This window comes from Littorina saxatilis, linkage group LG12 (assembly GCF_037325665.1).
Source record: "Littorina saxatilis isolate snail1 linkage group LG12, US_GU_Lsax_2.0, whole genome shotgun sequence".
In the NCBI taxonomy this organism is placed as follows: domain Eukaryota; kingdom Metazoa; phylum Mollusca; class Gastropoda; order Littorinimorpha; family Littorinidae; genus Littorina; species Littorina saxatilis.
This window is the reverse complement of record NC_090256.1, coordinates 21,484,317-21,501,444: the sequence shown is the minus strand read 5'-3', so window position 1 is coordinate 21,501,444 and position 17,128 is coordinate 21,484,317. Positions and strand designations below refer to the sequence as shown.

General features: G+C 40.6%; 1 long non-coding RNA gene across 1 annotated transcript; it reads right to left on the bottom strand.

Moving 5' to 3' along the window:
• Positions 1-441: 441 nt before the first annotated feature.
• LOC138981501 (uncharacterized) lies at positions 442-7,821 on the bottom strand. Its single transcript, XR_011460651.1, has 5 exons — positions 7,120-7,821; positions 6,489-6,573; positions 6,261-6,327; positions 5,478-5,557; positions 442-2,453 (listed from the first exon to the last, which is right to left on the bottom strand). It is a non-coding gene; the product is annotated as an uncharacterized lncRNA (long non-coding RNA).
• Between the last annotated feature and the right edge of the window lie 9,307 nt (positions 7,822-17,128).

Here is a 17,128-nt window from a genome sequence, read left to right as displayed (position 1 = left end):
TCCTGTTACAATACAGACTGAATGTGCCCAAGATGAACCTTTGATTAAACATACACACACAAATGAATCTCTTGAGTTTGTTATACGGCGAATGTCCAGTTTCCACCACCACGTCTGTGGTATGTTTTTATACTGTTTGATTGAATAGACTGACGTGCATTCTCTCGCAAATGTGCGCGCGTGTGTGTTTGTCTGTGCCTCAGACTTATTAATCAAAGATGATGTTGCACATTGCAGATCTATGCGACAGGAGCAAGTGGACAAGACAGCTACATTTGTCTGAGCGAAGATCCAACGGTAAGCTCTTTTAGCCGAAGACAGCGAGCCTGGGTGCATGCATGCAAGCTTCTATCATGTTCGTGTGAGTGCTGCAGGGCTATTAGACGACTTTTCATTATTCTTGATTTGGATATCCATGCAGGGTATTAGAAAGTGCAGAATATACACGTTTGAACAAATACGATGTGTGTTTGCCCTGAAAAAAAGAAAAGACGCAACAAACAAACATTGTATTTGTTTAAAGTATCACAAATATGTATTACCTGTATCTGCATGTTTTGATAATGATGAAGGGTAAATTACTTTGACGTGTGCTTTTTTTTTTTAACCACACTGATAACGAATGATAGAAACACAGACACACTTAATAACATATCCACAAAAATTGTAACAATAAATGTAAGCTGAACAATGCCTGCAACACATTTCAGGCCTCAGAAGGAAGTAATTATGAGATTCAGACAGAGAGAGAAAGCCCAACACGAAACCAGTTGTGACATTTTTTATTTCATTATGTAATATTAAAAACACGACAACAACGTATTTCCTGTACTTAGTTTCGTGCAATTATGGATTGCAAAGTATGTCTTATTGAGTGGCATAAAGAGGCACAGTTGCATGAAAAACCAACTCGGATCTTGACTAGGATCAGGATTTTACATGGACACAACCTAGAATTTAACATCCTGGGGGGAGGGGGGTACTGCGCCTTTCACATCAAGATGTAAAGATCTATTTTAAATAATACTTATTAGAAGGGAACAAAATCAAACAAACTACAACAATCGTTCTGAGGGGAGAGAATTACCTCTTCCGAAGAAATTACCTCCCTTGCTTTTCTTGTCGTGACTTATGTTGAGTAAAGTGAATAGAAAGTGAATCAGTCAGTAACAAAAAAAACCACAACATTTCTTAAGATCAATGAGGAGTCTTGAAGTATTTGTCAATGTTAATCTTGTATGCATAACAAACAATATATTACGGATTGATAATTAAAGAAAATCGTCTCTTCTACAGGGTTGACCCCCCTAAAAAGGACACCCACAACCATGCAAATTACTTCTGCATCTGTTGAACCAATTATTTTATATATGGTATTCATTAACTTCAGTTTATGTTCTGCCTTTCCAGTAAGTGGCAATTTTGTAAATTGAATGGTCTGACTTTTGTGCAATTTTAATTTTTTTTCTCCAAATTCGGGGGTCGACTAAACAGAACGAGTTTTGACATTGAGCAGTAGCCATTTTTACCTAATTTAAACCCTTCAGGCTTTTACCTTTTTGATTATTTTGAATGTCTGAGTATGTAAAAACATCCCCTTCAACCCCCAGGCTATCGATGACCTGAAGAAAGCATGCAGTTACAGCTAGGTTCAGGGCAATCCTCAGACACGAAAGCGTTGGTGTCATTGGTGATGCAAAAGTTAGATAATTTAACCTACAAATTTGCCACTTTGTGAACTGCACATGCATAAAATCAAGTTTAAGTATGCTGAATATGAAGTTATCCAGTCAATTGGTCTAGAAGTTATAGCATTTCTGTCAGTTAACAGTATTTAAAATCTCTAAAGTAAAATCTGACATATTCGAAAGTTTTGCATAAACACCCAGACAATTTTTACGATACTCTCCTAAGCTTCTCCACTTCTCAGCCCTGTCTTGGAAATGAATTCGAATAAGGCAGTCAAAATAACTTATTTTGGAGCACCCATCAATCAGAATAAGCATTAACTTTTGACACAGGAAATATCTTCTACCGAAAGCTCTCCTGGTTTTATTCTACATTTTTCCTGCATAATGGTAACAAATTTAATGATAAATCTAAACAACGAAGTGACTGTGGTAAGATGAACAAAGTTAAAAAAACAAAGGATTACTGTAAATGGTTTACGAATCGAAATCTAAACAAGTTTTAATGATAAGTAAAATGATAAAAAAATAAAATAAAAAAAAGCTAACGTCCTCGCATTTGTCCAGAATTATTCCATGTTTAACATGGGAACAGAGGGATAATTGGTCTAAAGAATTTTTAAAAAGGAGGGTTAGGGTAACCCTAACCCTCTTTGGACTATCTGTATGCAATGCCCGCTATAGGTGAAAGACTTTTGTGGAAGCCATGGAAGAATGCATCGCTGTTGTGCTGGTTCAGCTTGAGGTCCTGTCCTAGCGAATATCCTGCACACACAAAAACACGACTTTTTAAGCCACTTATGTTGCATTCCGTGACATAGCTTTGTTAAAACCGTGTGCCTGATAATAATGACAGATTTTGTTGATATACATTTTTTTTTAAGACACCCCATATAATATTGTTTGACAATCTCTTCCAACATAGTTTACGAATCACCAATGTGTATACAAACGCAAATAACCCACAAACGCAAATAACCCACAGGTCAATAAATTACTTTCCAGAGAGAGAGAGAGAGAGAGAGAGAGAGAGAGAGAGAGAGAGAGAGAGATTAAAACTAGAAAATGTGTGCTATATAAAACAAGGATAATCTCTGTCAAATCTTCGCTTGTACCTGCATGGTGTTTACTGCGCTATATACACAACCTGTTTTATTTCATTTATTTATTTATTTTTTTTGGGGGGGGGGGTTGGGAATGTTTTGTGATGAGGGTTTTTTCAAAGCCTTTACTGCTTTAGTCATTGAATCCACCCGACTTCGATTTATTGTTCAGTGATGGGTAGTTGTGTGACCAACTGTGTAAGTTAGTGATTGTTCTGGCTTCATACAATGACATTGCATTAATTTAATAAGTGTATGTGTGTGTGTTTCAGGCAAAAGCTGATATTACAGTCCTAGTTGTATGCAGTTCCTCTGCTTCTTCGTTCAGGAATAAAAGTATACAATCTAAACTGATTATTTTGTTCAATAATGTTCAGCTTACCATCCCGAAGAAGGCAGTAACGTGCCGAGATATTGATTATAGATATTAACGTACCTAACCTGGTTACTGGTGTGTTTTCTTTTTATTTCAATAATGTAAATGTGTGACAACTTGCAGGGTACTTGATGTTCAGAGCAATTTTTCTGGCAAAAGACCTTTTATGGATCAAAGAAAACTTTTGTCATGGTGCACAAGTCAATCAATTTGGTTGATAAATAATTTGTGCTGCATTTTCCCTGGTTCCAAAACGTAGTATGTATTACCACATGTCCTTATCTGTCATTAGCATCACATGATTCTCTGCAAGCAGTCTTTTGTGGAAATACGTCATTTAACACTTGCTCTTATAGTAGGTGGCTGTGGAACGGTAGACATGCAACGACAACGAACAACAAAAGACAAAGTGTGGAGTACACTCATTTTTCTTAACATACGCTAAGTTTCTTTGAGAATGCTCCAAGTGAAAATCAGGGGTTCCTAGGCCTGATATCACAATTAAACAGCTTCTTCTCAGAATCAGGAGGGAAAAAACTGTTATATGGCGAGATGTCGTGACAAGAACAGACAGCAGCAGCAGCAACAACAACATTGCTAAATCGTCGCTTTAACAAAATTTCAGCATCGCAGACAAAGCACGGCTACTGATCCGACCAAAGCCACACTTCATGCACGATGGGCACATTGTTATGGCCAGCTTGTTAACGTGCGCATTGTGTATGTTTTACATAGAATTGAATGTGTTTGTCGTTGTGTCTGTCATCTATCCTAGTCGTTTGATCTATACATATAATAAAAGAGAGTGTCTGTCTGTGTGTCTGTCTGTCTGTCTGTCTGTCTGTCTGTGGTCGCCATACCTCTGAGATGGCAAGAGGCAGGAACAAGATAGTGTGCACGTACACTCCCTAGGTGCCGCAGATGTGCACCTGGGTTTTAGTTTCTTGATTCACTGTTTCCTTTCTCAGATTATGGACCTCCCATTTATTGAATACAGCCTATATGGTGCAAGACCAGTTCAGTGCCTACTGTTCACCTGTAGCAAGCACATCATGCCAGTGATATTAGAGACTCGCTGTTGCTCCTATGAGGGGAAGAAATGAAGAATGAAAAATTAACTGGACAGTTCCGGAAATTTCTAGAAGGTAAGGGAGATAACTGTTCACCTGTAGCAAGCACATCATGCCAGTGATATTAGAGACTTGCTATTGCTCCTATGAGGGGAAGAAATGAAGAATGAAAAATTAACTGGACAGTTCCGGAAATTTCTAGAAGGTAAGGGAGATAACTCTTTTTTGTCTGTGGTCGCCATACCTCTGAGATGGCAAGAGGCAGGAACAAGATAGTGTGCACGTACACTCCCTAGGTGCCGCAGATGTGCACCTGGGTTTTAGTTTCTTGATTCATTGTTTCCTTTCTCAGATTATGGACCTCCCATTTATTGAATACAGCCTATATGGTGCAAGACCAGTTCAGTGCCTACTGTTCACCTGTAGCAAGCACATCATGCCAGTGATATTAGAGACTCGCTATTGCTCCTATGAGGGGAAGAAATGAAGAAAGAAAAATTAACTGGACAGTTCCGGAAATTTCTAGAAGGTAAGGGAGATAACTCTTTTTTTGTATCCAAACAAAGGAGGTAAAGCTAATGATAATGGGATAGCGAGCGTCTTAAATTGCTACAGGACTCCGCTTACTCCCGGGCGAAGCCGGGCTTAACTGCTAGTTTAGAATAAAGCAAACTTATTACAATGACGATTTTCTTCGGTTTTTGATGAAGGATTGGCATCAAGACTTTTCCTATTTTCCAACTCTGCCACCATACACTGGCCGTTCAGGTCTGCATGTCGACCACATGGTGTGTGATCAGATTTTTCGGACATGTTCACAATGCTTACATGACCACCAAATGGAAAATCAATTGGTATTTGTTATGTTTTTGTGTTAGCACAATCTTCATACAAGTAAACAGAAACGGTTTTGTTGCAAACAGAGCCTTCATAAGAAAACATGCTTCTAAGTCAAAATACATACCCCCTTTTTCGTATTGCGTAAAATATACCCATAAATTCTGGACATCATATTTTTTTTTTTTTTTCACAACAATAAAACCAAACTTTGGCATATGTTTTAGCAATATATTCACAATAAAACCTATGAGTTTGAAGGCTGCATCTTGTTTTGTTTATTTTTGAGAATTTTTTTTGCAAACCCATGCAAATGGCCAGTTTCTGGGGAGAGACTGGGGAGATAATGGCCAGTATAGAAAGAGTGTTAATAAGTAAACTAATGTCAGAAGTAGGTATTTACCTTGTTTGCCTTCGCGTTCTTGATAGCCACGCTGCAGCATTTGTATCACTTCCCTTGACATTCAAAACGCCAATGTATTTCTGAAAGGAAAATAAAGATATTGACCGAAACATCACACAAGTGGTATATCATGCTAGGTTTTGTTTACAGTGCCTGTTCTACGACCACATCTGATGGTAATTTAAATAAAGAAAAACTGTATCCATTTATTACTTCTCTATTTGTGTGTGTTTGTGTGTGTGCAGGGGCGGATCACATCATTTTTAAGGGGGAGTTTCCAAATTTCTTTTAGGGACAATTTGACGACGCGAAGCGTTTAGTCGAAGACACGAAGCGTTCAACCTCCTTGGGGGGGGGGGGGGGGGGTCCGACAAATGTTGATAAAAACAAGGAAAATGGATCAATCTGAGCCAAGAAACATCCCCTAATACACCTTCCAAAAAAGTAAATATATTAAGAAGAAAAATTTGAATCACAAGGACAATTGATCGATCTGGCGCAACCTGAGCAAACTAATTAGCCAACTTCTTTCCAAAATCGTCACTTAGAATACAAAGGCCGGCTCCTAAGTGGTCCGGGAACCCCCCTCCGGATCCGCCCAGTGTGTGTGTGTGTGTGTGTGTGTGTGTGTGTGTGTGTGTGTGTGACCGATGACCGTCTCTAAATTCTAATCGTTGCGTTTGCATGGTAATAAAGTTTTAATACTGGATATGCCCATGAAAAAATATCATTTCTTGTTCATGTCATTGTGTGTGTGTGGCCAGGACCGTGACTTCTGCTTGCCTCGACGTCTTCAGAAAAGACACAAAATGCCAGCAGGCTGTTCTTGGAGCACTCAGTATGCCGTCATCTGCAAACAAATAAATACAAATTATTCAATTGTGTAAATAAAGAACAATCATTTTAATATTACAACAAAAAATTCATATAACTGTAGTCTTCACCAGAGACATCCACTACACTATCTTTAAATAAAACTGCCGTAAAAAATTGAAATACTATAAAACTTACCCCCACTCAGATCTATTTGGGATTATTCAAGTTTCAACCATGAAACGATGCCGGTTTGGACAGATCTGCTAGTTTGCCGCTGAAACTGAAATCAAAGGCGATCTTCAGAACTATTTCTAATCTTGTATTTGTGATTAATATAAACTACTGATCTTCCCAATAGAAGCTGATGTGTATACACATGACCAGGACAAGGTATTTTGTTACAGGGCATTTACGCAGACGTCGCAGTTCAAAATATCGTTTTAGATCTGATTTTGTACAGTGCAGCCTGTGTGATTCAGAATCGTCTGCCTTTTTTCGGTTTAACATTTTATGGACGATTCCTATGAGACTGCACAATCATAACTGATGACAAATTCAGAAACAGATGATGGTTTCAAGTAGGCTACAGTAATGATTCGTTAAAAATGTCAAGCCACTCGTCGATCATTCACACTCAAAGAACCCAAGCCAAATCTGCTCTGGTTCCGAGCAGCTTTTTCCAACTGAGACCCTAATTGTTACGCATCTGCCGCGAAAAGATAGACCACAAACAAGCGGCACTGTACCATGCTTTCGTTTATGTTGCTAAACAGATTAAATGTGCATTGTAAATGTGCTTACAGCAAAGAAATGCATCCTTACTTACCACAAAAATACTGGTACCACATTCATCGCACTTGTGTCTTCTTACCAAAACCTATCGATATGTTTGTTTACGATATATTGGTAATTACTAACCGTTAACTATTTTTAAAAAATTTGAAATGACTTTTAAGAATCAAAGAAAGATTCGCTAAAACGGTTGACTTCAGAAAATAAGCAATATTTTTCTGAACCATGAAATAAAAATCGAAAACTCCGTTTGATCTTTTATTTTGGTAGATTGATGACAACAGCCGGAACTGAAAGTACCAGAACCAAAAATTAAGGGCATTAATCAGGTAAACTAAGAAGATTGTCGTTCCTGGCGCGCACTTCACATGTCCGTCAAACAGTGTCCGAGTGAGAGAAAAAAAAATTTTTTTTCGCAGTTCGACAGTATATGAGGCCCTTCTTCATATCAAAGTGTAAAGGTTGCTGAACGATGTTTTTCCTTTTTGCTTGTTTAGTTACACTTTAACGCCCAGCCGACCACGAAGGGCCATAATTATCAGGGCGGTGCTGCTTTGAGATATAACGTGCGCCACACACAAGACAGACGTCGCAGCACAGGCTTCTTGTCTCACCCAGTCACATTATTCTGACACCGGACAAACCAGTCCTAGCACTAACCCCATAATGCCAGACGCCAGGCGGAGCAGCCACTAGATTGCCAATTTTAAAGTCTTAGGTATGACCCGGCCGGGGTTCGAACCAGCTTTCTCGTACAGTCCTGCCAAAACGCAGACACAGAAGTTTGAAAATGTCTTGTAGGCCTAAACAGTGCTTACTAAAATGCGATTTGCGATATTTTTCAGCAAAAATCTTCAACTCTGCGCACAAAACAGTCAGATTGTACAGTTTTCAAATGTGTACAAGTGGGAGGATGATCGTACTATGCCATGTAAAAGCTCGAAATCCTAAACTAAAAAAACGCAGATAGACTGCTATCGTTCCAACATTCAGAATCAAAAACAAGAATGGTTAGTTTATGAAACGAATAATTATTATGAGATTAATGAAACTTATTGCATTCTGTTTTTCGGCCGATCTTTGGCAAGGTGGTGCCGTCAGATTTGAAAGGAATGGCGAAAAATATAATTTTGATAAATGTCATTCATCTCCTAATAACTGGTTTTTTTTTTCTCTACTGTCCACTATAAAGACGATTGGATCGATGTACTTTTGAATGTTTCGGTTTGTCAAGAATAACATTTTTCATTTACCAACCATTCTTCTTTTTGGTTTTATCTAAAAACTTGATAAGATCTTTGATTTTGGATTTCTCGGGCAGGATGGTACCTTTAATCGCAGTGTGTGAGGCACATGGGGGTGGTTGTTTTTATTGCGTGCTGTCCTCTAATTTGGTACACGTAATGCTCATTGTCTACAGTGCAGTGCAAATATGTCATTGCTTTATTCAGAGGAAGGGACATGAATAATGTATTAGTTATTTTCATTTTGCCGGTGCTTACTTTGTGTGTGTCACTTTGTGTGTGTGTGTGTGTGTGTGTGTGTGTGTGTGTGTGTGTGTGTGTGTGTGTGTGTGTGTGTGTGCGTGTGTGTGTGTGTGTGTTTTGTTTTTGTTTTAACGTTCAACGTGGGAATTTGAAAGTTAAGTTGTTATTGTCTCTCCTCATCACTCTTAGTTTCTCTTTTCGTTCTCAAGATTTAGTTCGAAATGCTATCATTATTAAATTTTGCATCAAGCAGCAGCATCCAATTCTGATTATTTACGCCGTGATTATTTACGCCGAGCTCGCGAAAAAAAAAGTCGAAATTGGAAGTTTCTCCACACGACATTGAAAGGAACGTGTGTTCTTGGGGTTGAGGGTGTGAGTTTAGTGGTGAGAGTGTGTGTGTGTAGGGGGGGGGGGATAAAGGAGACGGTCAGAGTTACATCTATTGCTAACACGGTTTTCAGCACTGAACTTATTGTACAGTGAGGCGATTGGATTGTTTGTTTCCAAGTCAACTATCCTACTCTATTTCTGACAAATACACTGACGTTCAATCTCAGATTAAGACTGATTGGGTTTTGTATTTATGACAACTGCTCCACTTTGTTTCTGGCTAACATACTGATGTCCAGTCTTATATTAAGAGTGAGTGAATTATTTGTTAACTTCAACTTTCCTACTTCGTTTCTGGCTAACATACTGATGTCTAGTCTTGGATTAAGAGTGATCGGATTGTGTATTTATGACACCGTTTCGAGTTATTCTTCTTCTTCATTCATGGGATGAAACTCCCACGTTCACACATGTGTTTGCACGAGTGGGTTTTTACGTGTATGAACGTTTTTACCCCGCCATTCAGGCAGCCATACGCCGATTTTGGGGGAAGTTTCGAGTTCGTTTCTGGCTACCCGCTGATGTCCAGTCTCAGATTAAGAGTGATGGAATTGTTTATTAACATCAACTTTGCTACGACGTTTCTGGCTAACACATTGATGTCCGGTTTCATACTAAGAGTGATGCCATTGTTTCTTAACTTCCACTTTCCCACTTCATTTCTTGCGAACACACTGATGTCTAGTCTCGGATTGAGAGTGATCGGATTGTGTATTTTATGACACCGTTTTTACCTCGTTTCTGGCTAACATACTGATGTCCGATCTCAGATTAACAGTGATGGAATTGTGTATTAACATAAACTTTTCTGCTTCTTTTCTGGCTAACACACTGATGACCAATCTCAGTTTAAGATTAAGATTAGTGGAATTGTTTGTAAACATCAACTTTAATACCTCGTTTCATGCAAATACGTTTATATCCAGTCTCTGATTGGTAGTGATTGGTTTGCAATTTGTTTAATCTGTCAACTTTTTAAAGTACGTGGCAGCGATATTTATTTAATTACTGAAGATCACGAAAGTTCTGCAACCTCACTAAAAGCACGTACACAAATCTTTTCTTTTAAACAGTCGGTATTAATGATTCAAGTGTGAAAAGTCACGAAAGCTTTATTGCTTTACTGAAAGCGCCATTGAAAGTCGAAATGTGCTTTAAAAAGGTCAACTCAAAATTGATCCCCTTCTCCCTTCCAATCTCCCCCTCCCCTTCCCCAAATCTTGGACCAAAAAAATCAATGAAACGGAAGCACTCACGGGGTGCAGCAGAAGGTTTTACGCATGTCTCTGCCACTGCGTCACTTCCGTCCCCGAGTGTGAAAGACGCTGGCTGTGGTTGTGGTTCAGCAGGATGGGCACGACTTCTTGATTGTTCTATTAGCTACAGGCACTAACTCTAAGCTGTGAATAGACGAACTCCGGAAATAACTCTGTCGGGTTTGTATGAGTTATGAAAGAGTGAATACTCTTGATTTGAGTGAGGCAAGTTTTTAACACGTGCTCCTTGTCCACTTGTTTCAGACACACCTCTCTCTGTTGTCTGGCCTATAATGTCACGTGGGAAAGTTTGATTCAATACAAGCAAGAGAATTCACTCTTTCACAATCCATGCAAACCCGACAGAGTTATTTCCGAACATCGTCTATTGGAGTTGTTGTAAATGGGTAACAAAAAGACAAAGCTATTACTAATATATAAAGTACGGTTGACCGTCTCGCACTAGTTACCATGTTTTAGCAAAGGTGGTTGCAGTTCTGTGCGCACCGAGGGAAAAGTTCAAGGCCGTAAAGTGACGTATCATTATATCAGCATAATTCACAAGGGCATCTTAAAAAGAGATGACAACATTTTCTATTTTGAACCCATGTTGTGAATCCAAGGATACTTTTATTATTTGTGTGTGTATGTGTGACACACACACACACACGCACGCACACACACACCGTGACACACACACACCGTGACACACACACACACACACACACACACACACACACACACACACACACACACACACACACACACACTCAAAACATCGTGAACTTTGTGAAACTGCTATTACTCTTCGCCGTAAATCAATGATAAACGTCGGAATGTTGTCTCGACAGAGGTCATAGAAACGTCTGTACACGTCTTGTCCTGCGAGTCTGAGCCTCTTGTAACATGCTTTCGGTCGTCAGTCACATTATGGCTTCAAAGGTCAAAGGAACATTTCTGCCTACACATTCCGTCCTGTCTTTCATGTGATACATCTTCAGGGACCTGCTTCGTGATTTTGAAATTGGTTCAACAGAGTCAATGATGGACGACATACAAGGAAAGACGGTCGAAGAGAGCTTAGATAAACATCGACAGGTACTTATACTCACATCAGAGAGTGTACAGCACTCCGCAATATACTCTACAGTCTTTGCTTACATCCCCGCTTTCCCTTTTTACATTATAGTCAAGTTTTGACTAAATGTTTGAACATAGAGGGGGAATCGAGACGAGGGTCGTGGTGTATGGGTGTTTGTGTGTGTGTGTGTGTGTGTGTGTGTGTGTGTGTGTGTGTGTGTGTGTGTGTGTGTGTGTGTGTGTAGAGCGATTCAGAGTAAACTACCGGACCGACCTTTATGAAATTTTACATGAGAGTTCCTGGGAAAGATATCCCCAGACCTATTTTTCATTTTTTTGATAAATGTCTTTGATGACGTCATATCCGGCTTTTTGTAAAAGTTGAGGAGGCACTGTCACACCCTCATTTGTCAATGAAATTGATTGCAATTTTGGCCAAGTAATCTTCAACAAAGGACGGACTTTGGAATTGCATTTCAGCTTGGAGGCTTCAAAGTTGATTGATGACTTTGGTCATTACAAATCTGAAAATAATATTTTTTTTATAAAACGATTCAAAAACAATATCATCTTATTCTTCATCATTTTCTGATTCCAAAAACATATAAATATGTTACATGTATAATCGCTATTGTGTTTTCAGCGTATCAATAGGGTCCGATATTTAGACTCGAACAAGTATAATGCGACTCGTCTTCGACTCGTCTTCGACTCGTCGGCATTATACTTGTCTCGTCTAAATATCGGACCCTATTGCTACGCTGAAAACACAATAGCTGTTAATAATAAAAAAATCAAACAAAATCAACTGCAAAACATCTGAAAAGACAGAAAGAAGAAACAAGTCGCGTGAATCGATATCAAACCATTTAGTCAAGCTGTCGGCATCAAAGTAACAGATTAACACATAAAAACACGCATCGCCGTGACTATATCCAGATAGTCTCGACTAACCACCCCCGAAGACCGAGACTGGTCACGTTCGTCTCCGCGTAGTGTGCGAATTAAGGCAGTACTTACTTAATCTATTTTCGATAATTCTGGGCACATGTTTCGAGTAAACATAACGTATGTATATATTTTTGAATTCAGGAGAAATCGAGGAATAAGATGCAATCATTTTTAATTCTGTTAGTGAAAAATCGATTTTAATAACAACTTTAATGAGCAAACTAATGAACTAGTTTTTAAGCCTCCAAGCTGAAATGCAATACCAAAGTCCGGGCTTCGTCGAAGATTACTTGAACAAAATGTCAACCAATTTGGTTGACAAATGAGGGCGTGGCAGTGCTAGTGCTGCCTCAACTTTTACAAAAATCCGGATATGACGTCATCAAAGACATTTATAAAAAAAAAATGAAAAAAAGACTTGGGATATTATACCCAGGAACTCTCATGTTAAATGTCATGAAGATCGGTCTAGTAGTTTTCTCTGAATCGCTCTACACACACACACTGACACACACACACACACACACACACACAGACACACACACCCACACACACACACACACACACACACACACACACCACCGCCACCACCCTCGTCTCGATTCCTCGTCTATGTTAAAGCATTTAATTAGTCAAAACTTGACTAACTGTAAAAAGAAGACGATCGAAAGCATTTACATTTGGCGACAACACATACAACATCAACCTAACCTAACCTTCAAATCATCTACGTCATGCTATTCTCTTGGAATTGGGCAAACCAAACTCAGGTGTCTTCCACTTGCACGTGCGTCCCTGCTCGACCCCATACTATCAACATCAACCGCTATTGACAAATCGGACCACAGAACCCCATATATATGTTTGTTCTGTTGTGGCAAAGGCCTCTAGAGGTATACTCTCGTGTCGTTAGTTAACACAGTGATCGACTGTCCACTGTGCGTAGAAGGGGGGTGCAAAAAAGGGAGTGGGGGGGGGGGGGCTGTGGTGATGATGATCGTGGGTAAAACTGTGAGCACGATCGATTATTGACAAATCGGCCCACAAAAGCCCATAGGTGTGCATACTTTGTGGCAAAGGTCTCTGTGAGTACTCTCGTGCCGTTAGTTAACGCAGGATCGACTGGAAAGGGGGGGGAGGGGGGAGGGAGGCAAGAGGGGCGGGGGTAGGGGGGGGGGCATCTTGGGTGGTGGTGGTGGTGGAAAGGACTGTGAGCGAGTTCAGTTATTGACAAATCGGACCACTAAAGCCCATAGGTCTGTACCTTGTGGCGAAGGTCTCAGGAGGTACTTCCGAACGGCTATTAAACACGGTGATTGACTGCCCACCGTTTATGGAAGGGGAGAGGATGGGTGCAGGAGGGGGGAGGGCTGAGGAAATTATGGCGTTGGATAAGACTGCGAGCGAGTTCAGTTATTGACAAATCGGACCACAAAAGCCCATAAGGTTTGTACTTTGTGGCGATGGTCTCTGGCGGTACTTCCGAACGGCTATTAAACACTGTGATAGACTGCCCATCGTTCATGGAAGGGGAGGGGAGGGAGGCAGAAGGGGGCTGGGGGGGTGGGGCCTGGGGTTCGGCTGTGGAAATTATGGTGTTGGATATGAGTGCGAGTGAGTTCAGTTATTGAAAAATCGGACCACCAAAGCCCATAAGGATTGTATTTTATGGCGATGGTCTCTGGCAGTACTTCCAAACGGCTATTAAACACTGTGATAGGAATGGTAGGGGAGGGAGTCAGAAAATCAAAGGGGGTGGGGGAGTGGGCGTTTGAGGGTGGTGGCGGTTTGAGTGGTTGTGGTCGTGAGGGTATGTATGTGTGTGTGTGTGTGTGTGTGTGTGTGTGTGTGTATGTGTGTGTGTATGTGTGTGTGTGTGTGTGTGTGTGTGTGTGTGAGGATGTGGGGGGGGGAGAGGGGTGTTGGTGGAAACGACTGTGAGCAAGATTGGCTGAGGAGATGTTAAACACAGGAAATAGAGAGTGGGGGAAGGACCCTTGAGAGAAAGAGATGTTGAAGATTCTATGTGTTGATGGTCAAAGCTCACGAGAGCCGGAGTAACATATTGGACAGTGGGCGTGTCGCACACTGGTGGACCGGGTTCGATCCCCACGCAAGGCGTAAAGCAGATCGTCGATAGCAGTGTGTGTGGAGGGGGGGGGGGGGGGTCGGCTGAGGAGTTCGTTAAACACGGGAAATAGAGAGTGGAGGCGGACGATTGAGAGAAGATGTTGAAGATTGTATGACCAACCGTTCGTCACCTTTCCAGAGCCATTGCTTCTGGTTGAAGACTGAGTAGGGAACCTAACAGCGATAGCGTTAATCGGAAATGTACGATGTCTTATCGGTCTTTATGTAAAAATACCAGAAAGGAAATCGCCAACTGATCAGTCCATACAATTTAAACAAAATCTTTCATTTGACAGGTGCTTTCTTTTTGTCTGGATAGATACTACAGCATCGCCAGCACACTTTAGTTTGACTCTTTTTCCTGACTGAGTGACCGGGATTTGTGGGATGTGTTCTTCTTCTGTTTCTACGTTCTCTTTTACTCTTTTATATACCACCGCCCCGGATACCCATAAAAGTTGTAGGGACGATCTAAAAAACACACGATTTAAGATATACCAGCTAACAACACCGCTTATACTATATATCACAGCCCATGTACGTGAAGAATGGTTCTCTTCTCCGAAGCAAGTAGAGACTTCCTTCTTGGAAATAAGTAAATCAGATGGGTTACGACGGGATGAAACAAAAAACAAGAAAGTTATGTAATTGGGAAGTTTAATAATTGACAAAACAAAACGTTGCGTTCGCTGATCTTCGGATTGTGTGTGTGGACAGACAAACACTTATAAGACAAATAATTATTGTGCAGAAGCTCACTCGGAAGACACGATCGAGGCACTGGACGAAACACACATTTACGTTGACGTCTTTTCACTCGGACTTTGTATTGTGATTCCATCGGGGTAAGCCGAAATCAACACTACACAGCAAAGTGAAAGGCGAGTTGAAAAAGGCAGAGAAAAAAAATTGAACTGTTAGCTGTTCACCCATTCTCTCTCTCGATTGTAAACTACAGTGGTGCGGTAAAACCAGTTCAAACTGACATCTTCATATTTCAGAAGTCCAGAGTCATTTTTCTCTGTGACACACGAAACACGTGCATTAACCTAAGGTTTCGCCTCACTGTGTAGACAAATTGCGACGTCGCCATGGAATTTTGGCGTAACTCGTACAAGACAGCTTTTCAGGAGAAGGTCACAATCATCTGATTATTTTTCATTGTGAAATGTTGTTTTTATTTGTACCTGGCATGGATAGAAAGATGAAAGAATGTTAAATAATGTATTTGTCAATAATGTATTTGTCAATAATGTATTTGTCAATAATGTATTTGTCAATAATGTATTTGTCAATAATGTATTTGTCAATCGTAAAGTTGAGAGAATAGTTCTCACGGAGAATGATTTACTTAGTCTTAAGCAAAAAAAACCATCAAAATCGCCAATATTCGAGGACGACGTCGGTATGACTGTACAGTCGCACTTGCCCAGGCGATAACCCCTTGACAACGACCCCATATCTACAAATACTACCCCGAAGGAGCCTGACGTGTTCTCTTCTATCTTATTTCTACAGTGACCACCTGGCTATGACGACCACTATTGTTCTTTCCCTTGGGCTGACCCAAACTTTTTCCGCCCAACTTCAACCGCTTTCTATTCACGAAATCAATGGCTCTAAAATAGTTCCCCACGTCCGATTATTCAGAACCCATCCTAAGAGAATTCTTTGAGGTTTCCGGGGCGTGTCGGGAAAACAGCGACCCGCTAACGAAGGGGTCCTTGCGCGGCCCTTAGATCTTTCCAACGAAAACAGTATAAAAGTGTACGAGAAAACCCCAGAGGGACATCTTGCCACTGTCCCTGGACTGTAGACATACTTTGCTAAGTAAAGACTATTGAAACTACAGACGGCTTTGTAATGTCGTGAAGGGCTCGGCGGTATTAAAGGCACAGTGCGCCTCCCGTAAACCATCACAGACACTGTCAGGCTTTTACACACAGTACAAACACCCTTCCATTTGAACGCTCACCAAACGGGAACATCCTAGGTGCCCTACGTAAAGAGCGAGCAATTTTCAAAGAATTAATTTTGCGGACTGTCTCAGAGACAATCGGACCGTGGTGCGTTTTGGCGCTAGACCTAACTTTTAAAATCTAAATAATAAATTGACAGCTTGTTACACAGACATTCTTAAATCATAAAAGAATTCTTTTTTCATCAAGACAAGATCAGTACAATTCGAAGTTTTGAAAGTTTGAAAAAAGAAACGCCCGGAAGCAGGGTCACGCAAGGTCGTGGTTCTCGTCGCAGACGACGGTTTATGCCTATCGCCAGTTCCCCTGAACAGTCAAAAGCTATCGCGAGAGTTCTTGTGAACCACAGCCGTTTGTTTCGTGCATAGTCAGAGGTACATAATATAATAACGTGCTATTGCAGATAAGCTTACAGCGACTCGCATTCAAATTACTAACTTACGACTGCATTGTGAAAAAGGGAAACTGGATCACACGGGTTCACGATGGCTCAGGGGTAAGATAAACCACGCAAAAATAGATTCTTTGAAAATTGATCGCTCTTTACGGAGGGCACCTAGGATGTTCTCAAGCGGTGAGTGTTTAAATAAAAGGGTGTTTGTATTGTGTGTAAAAGCCTGACAGTATCTGTGATGGTTTACGGGAGGCTTACTGTGCCTTTAACGTACGTAGCTTTGGACACCGATAGCCACAAAGGAACCATCAGTGAAGTCTGGCAGGGTAGGCCTACTGCAGAGGTTGTCTTCAGGAAACAGGTGAGACTCCGT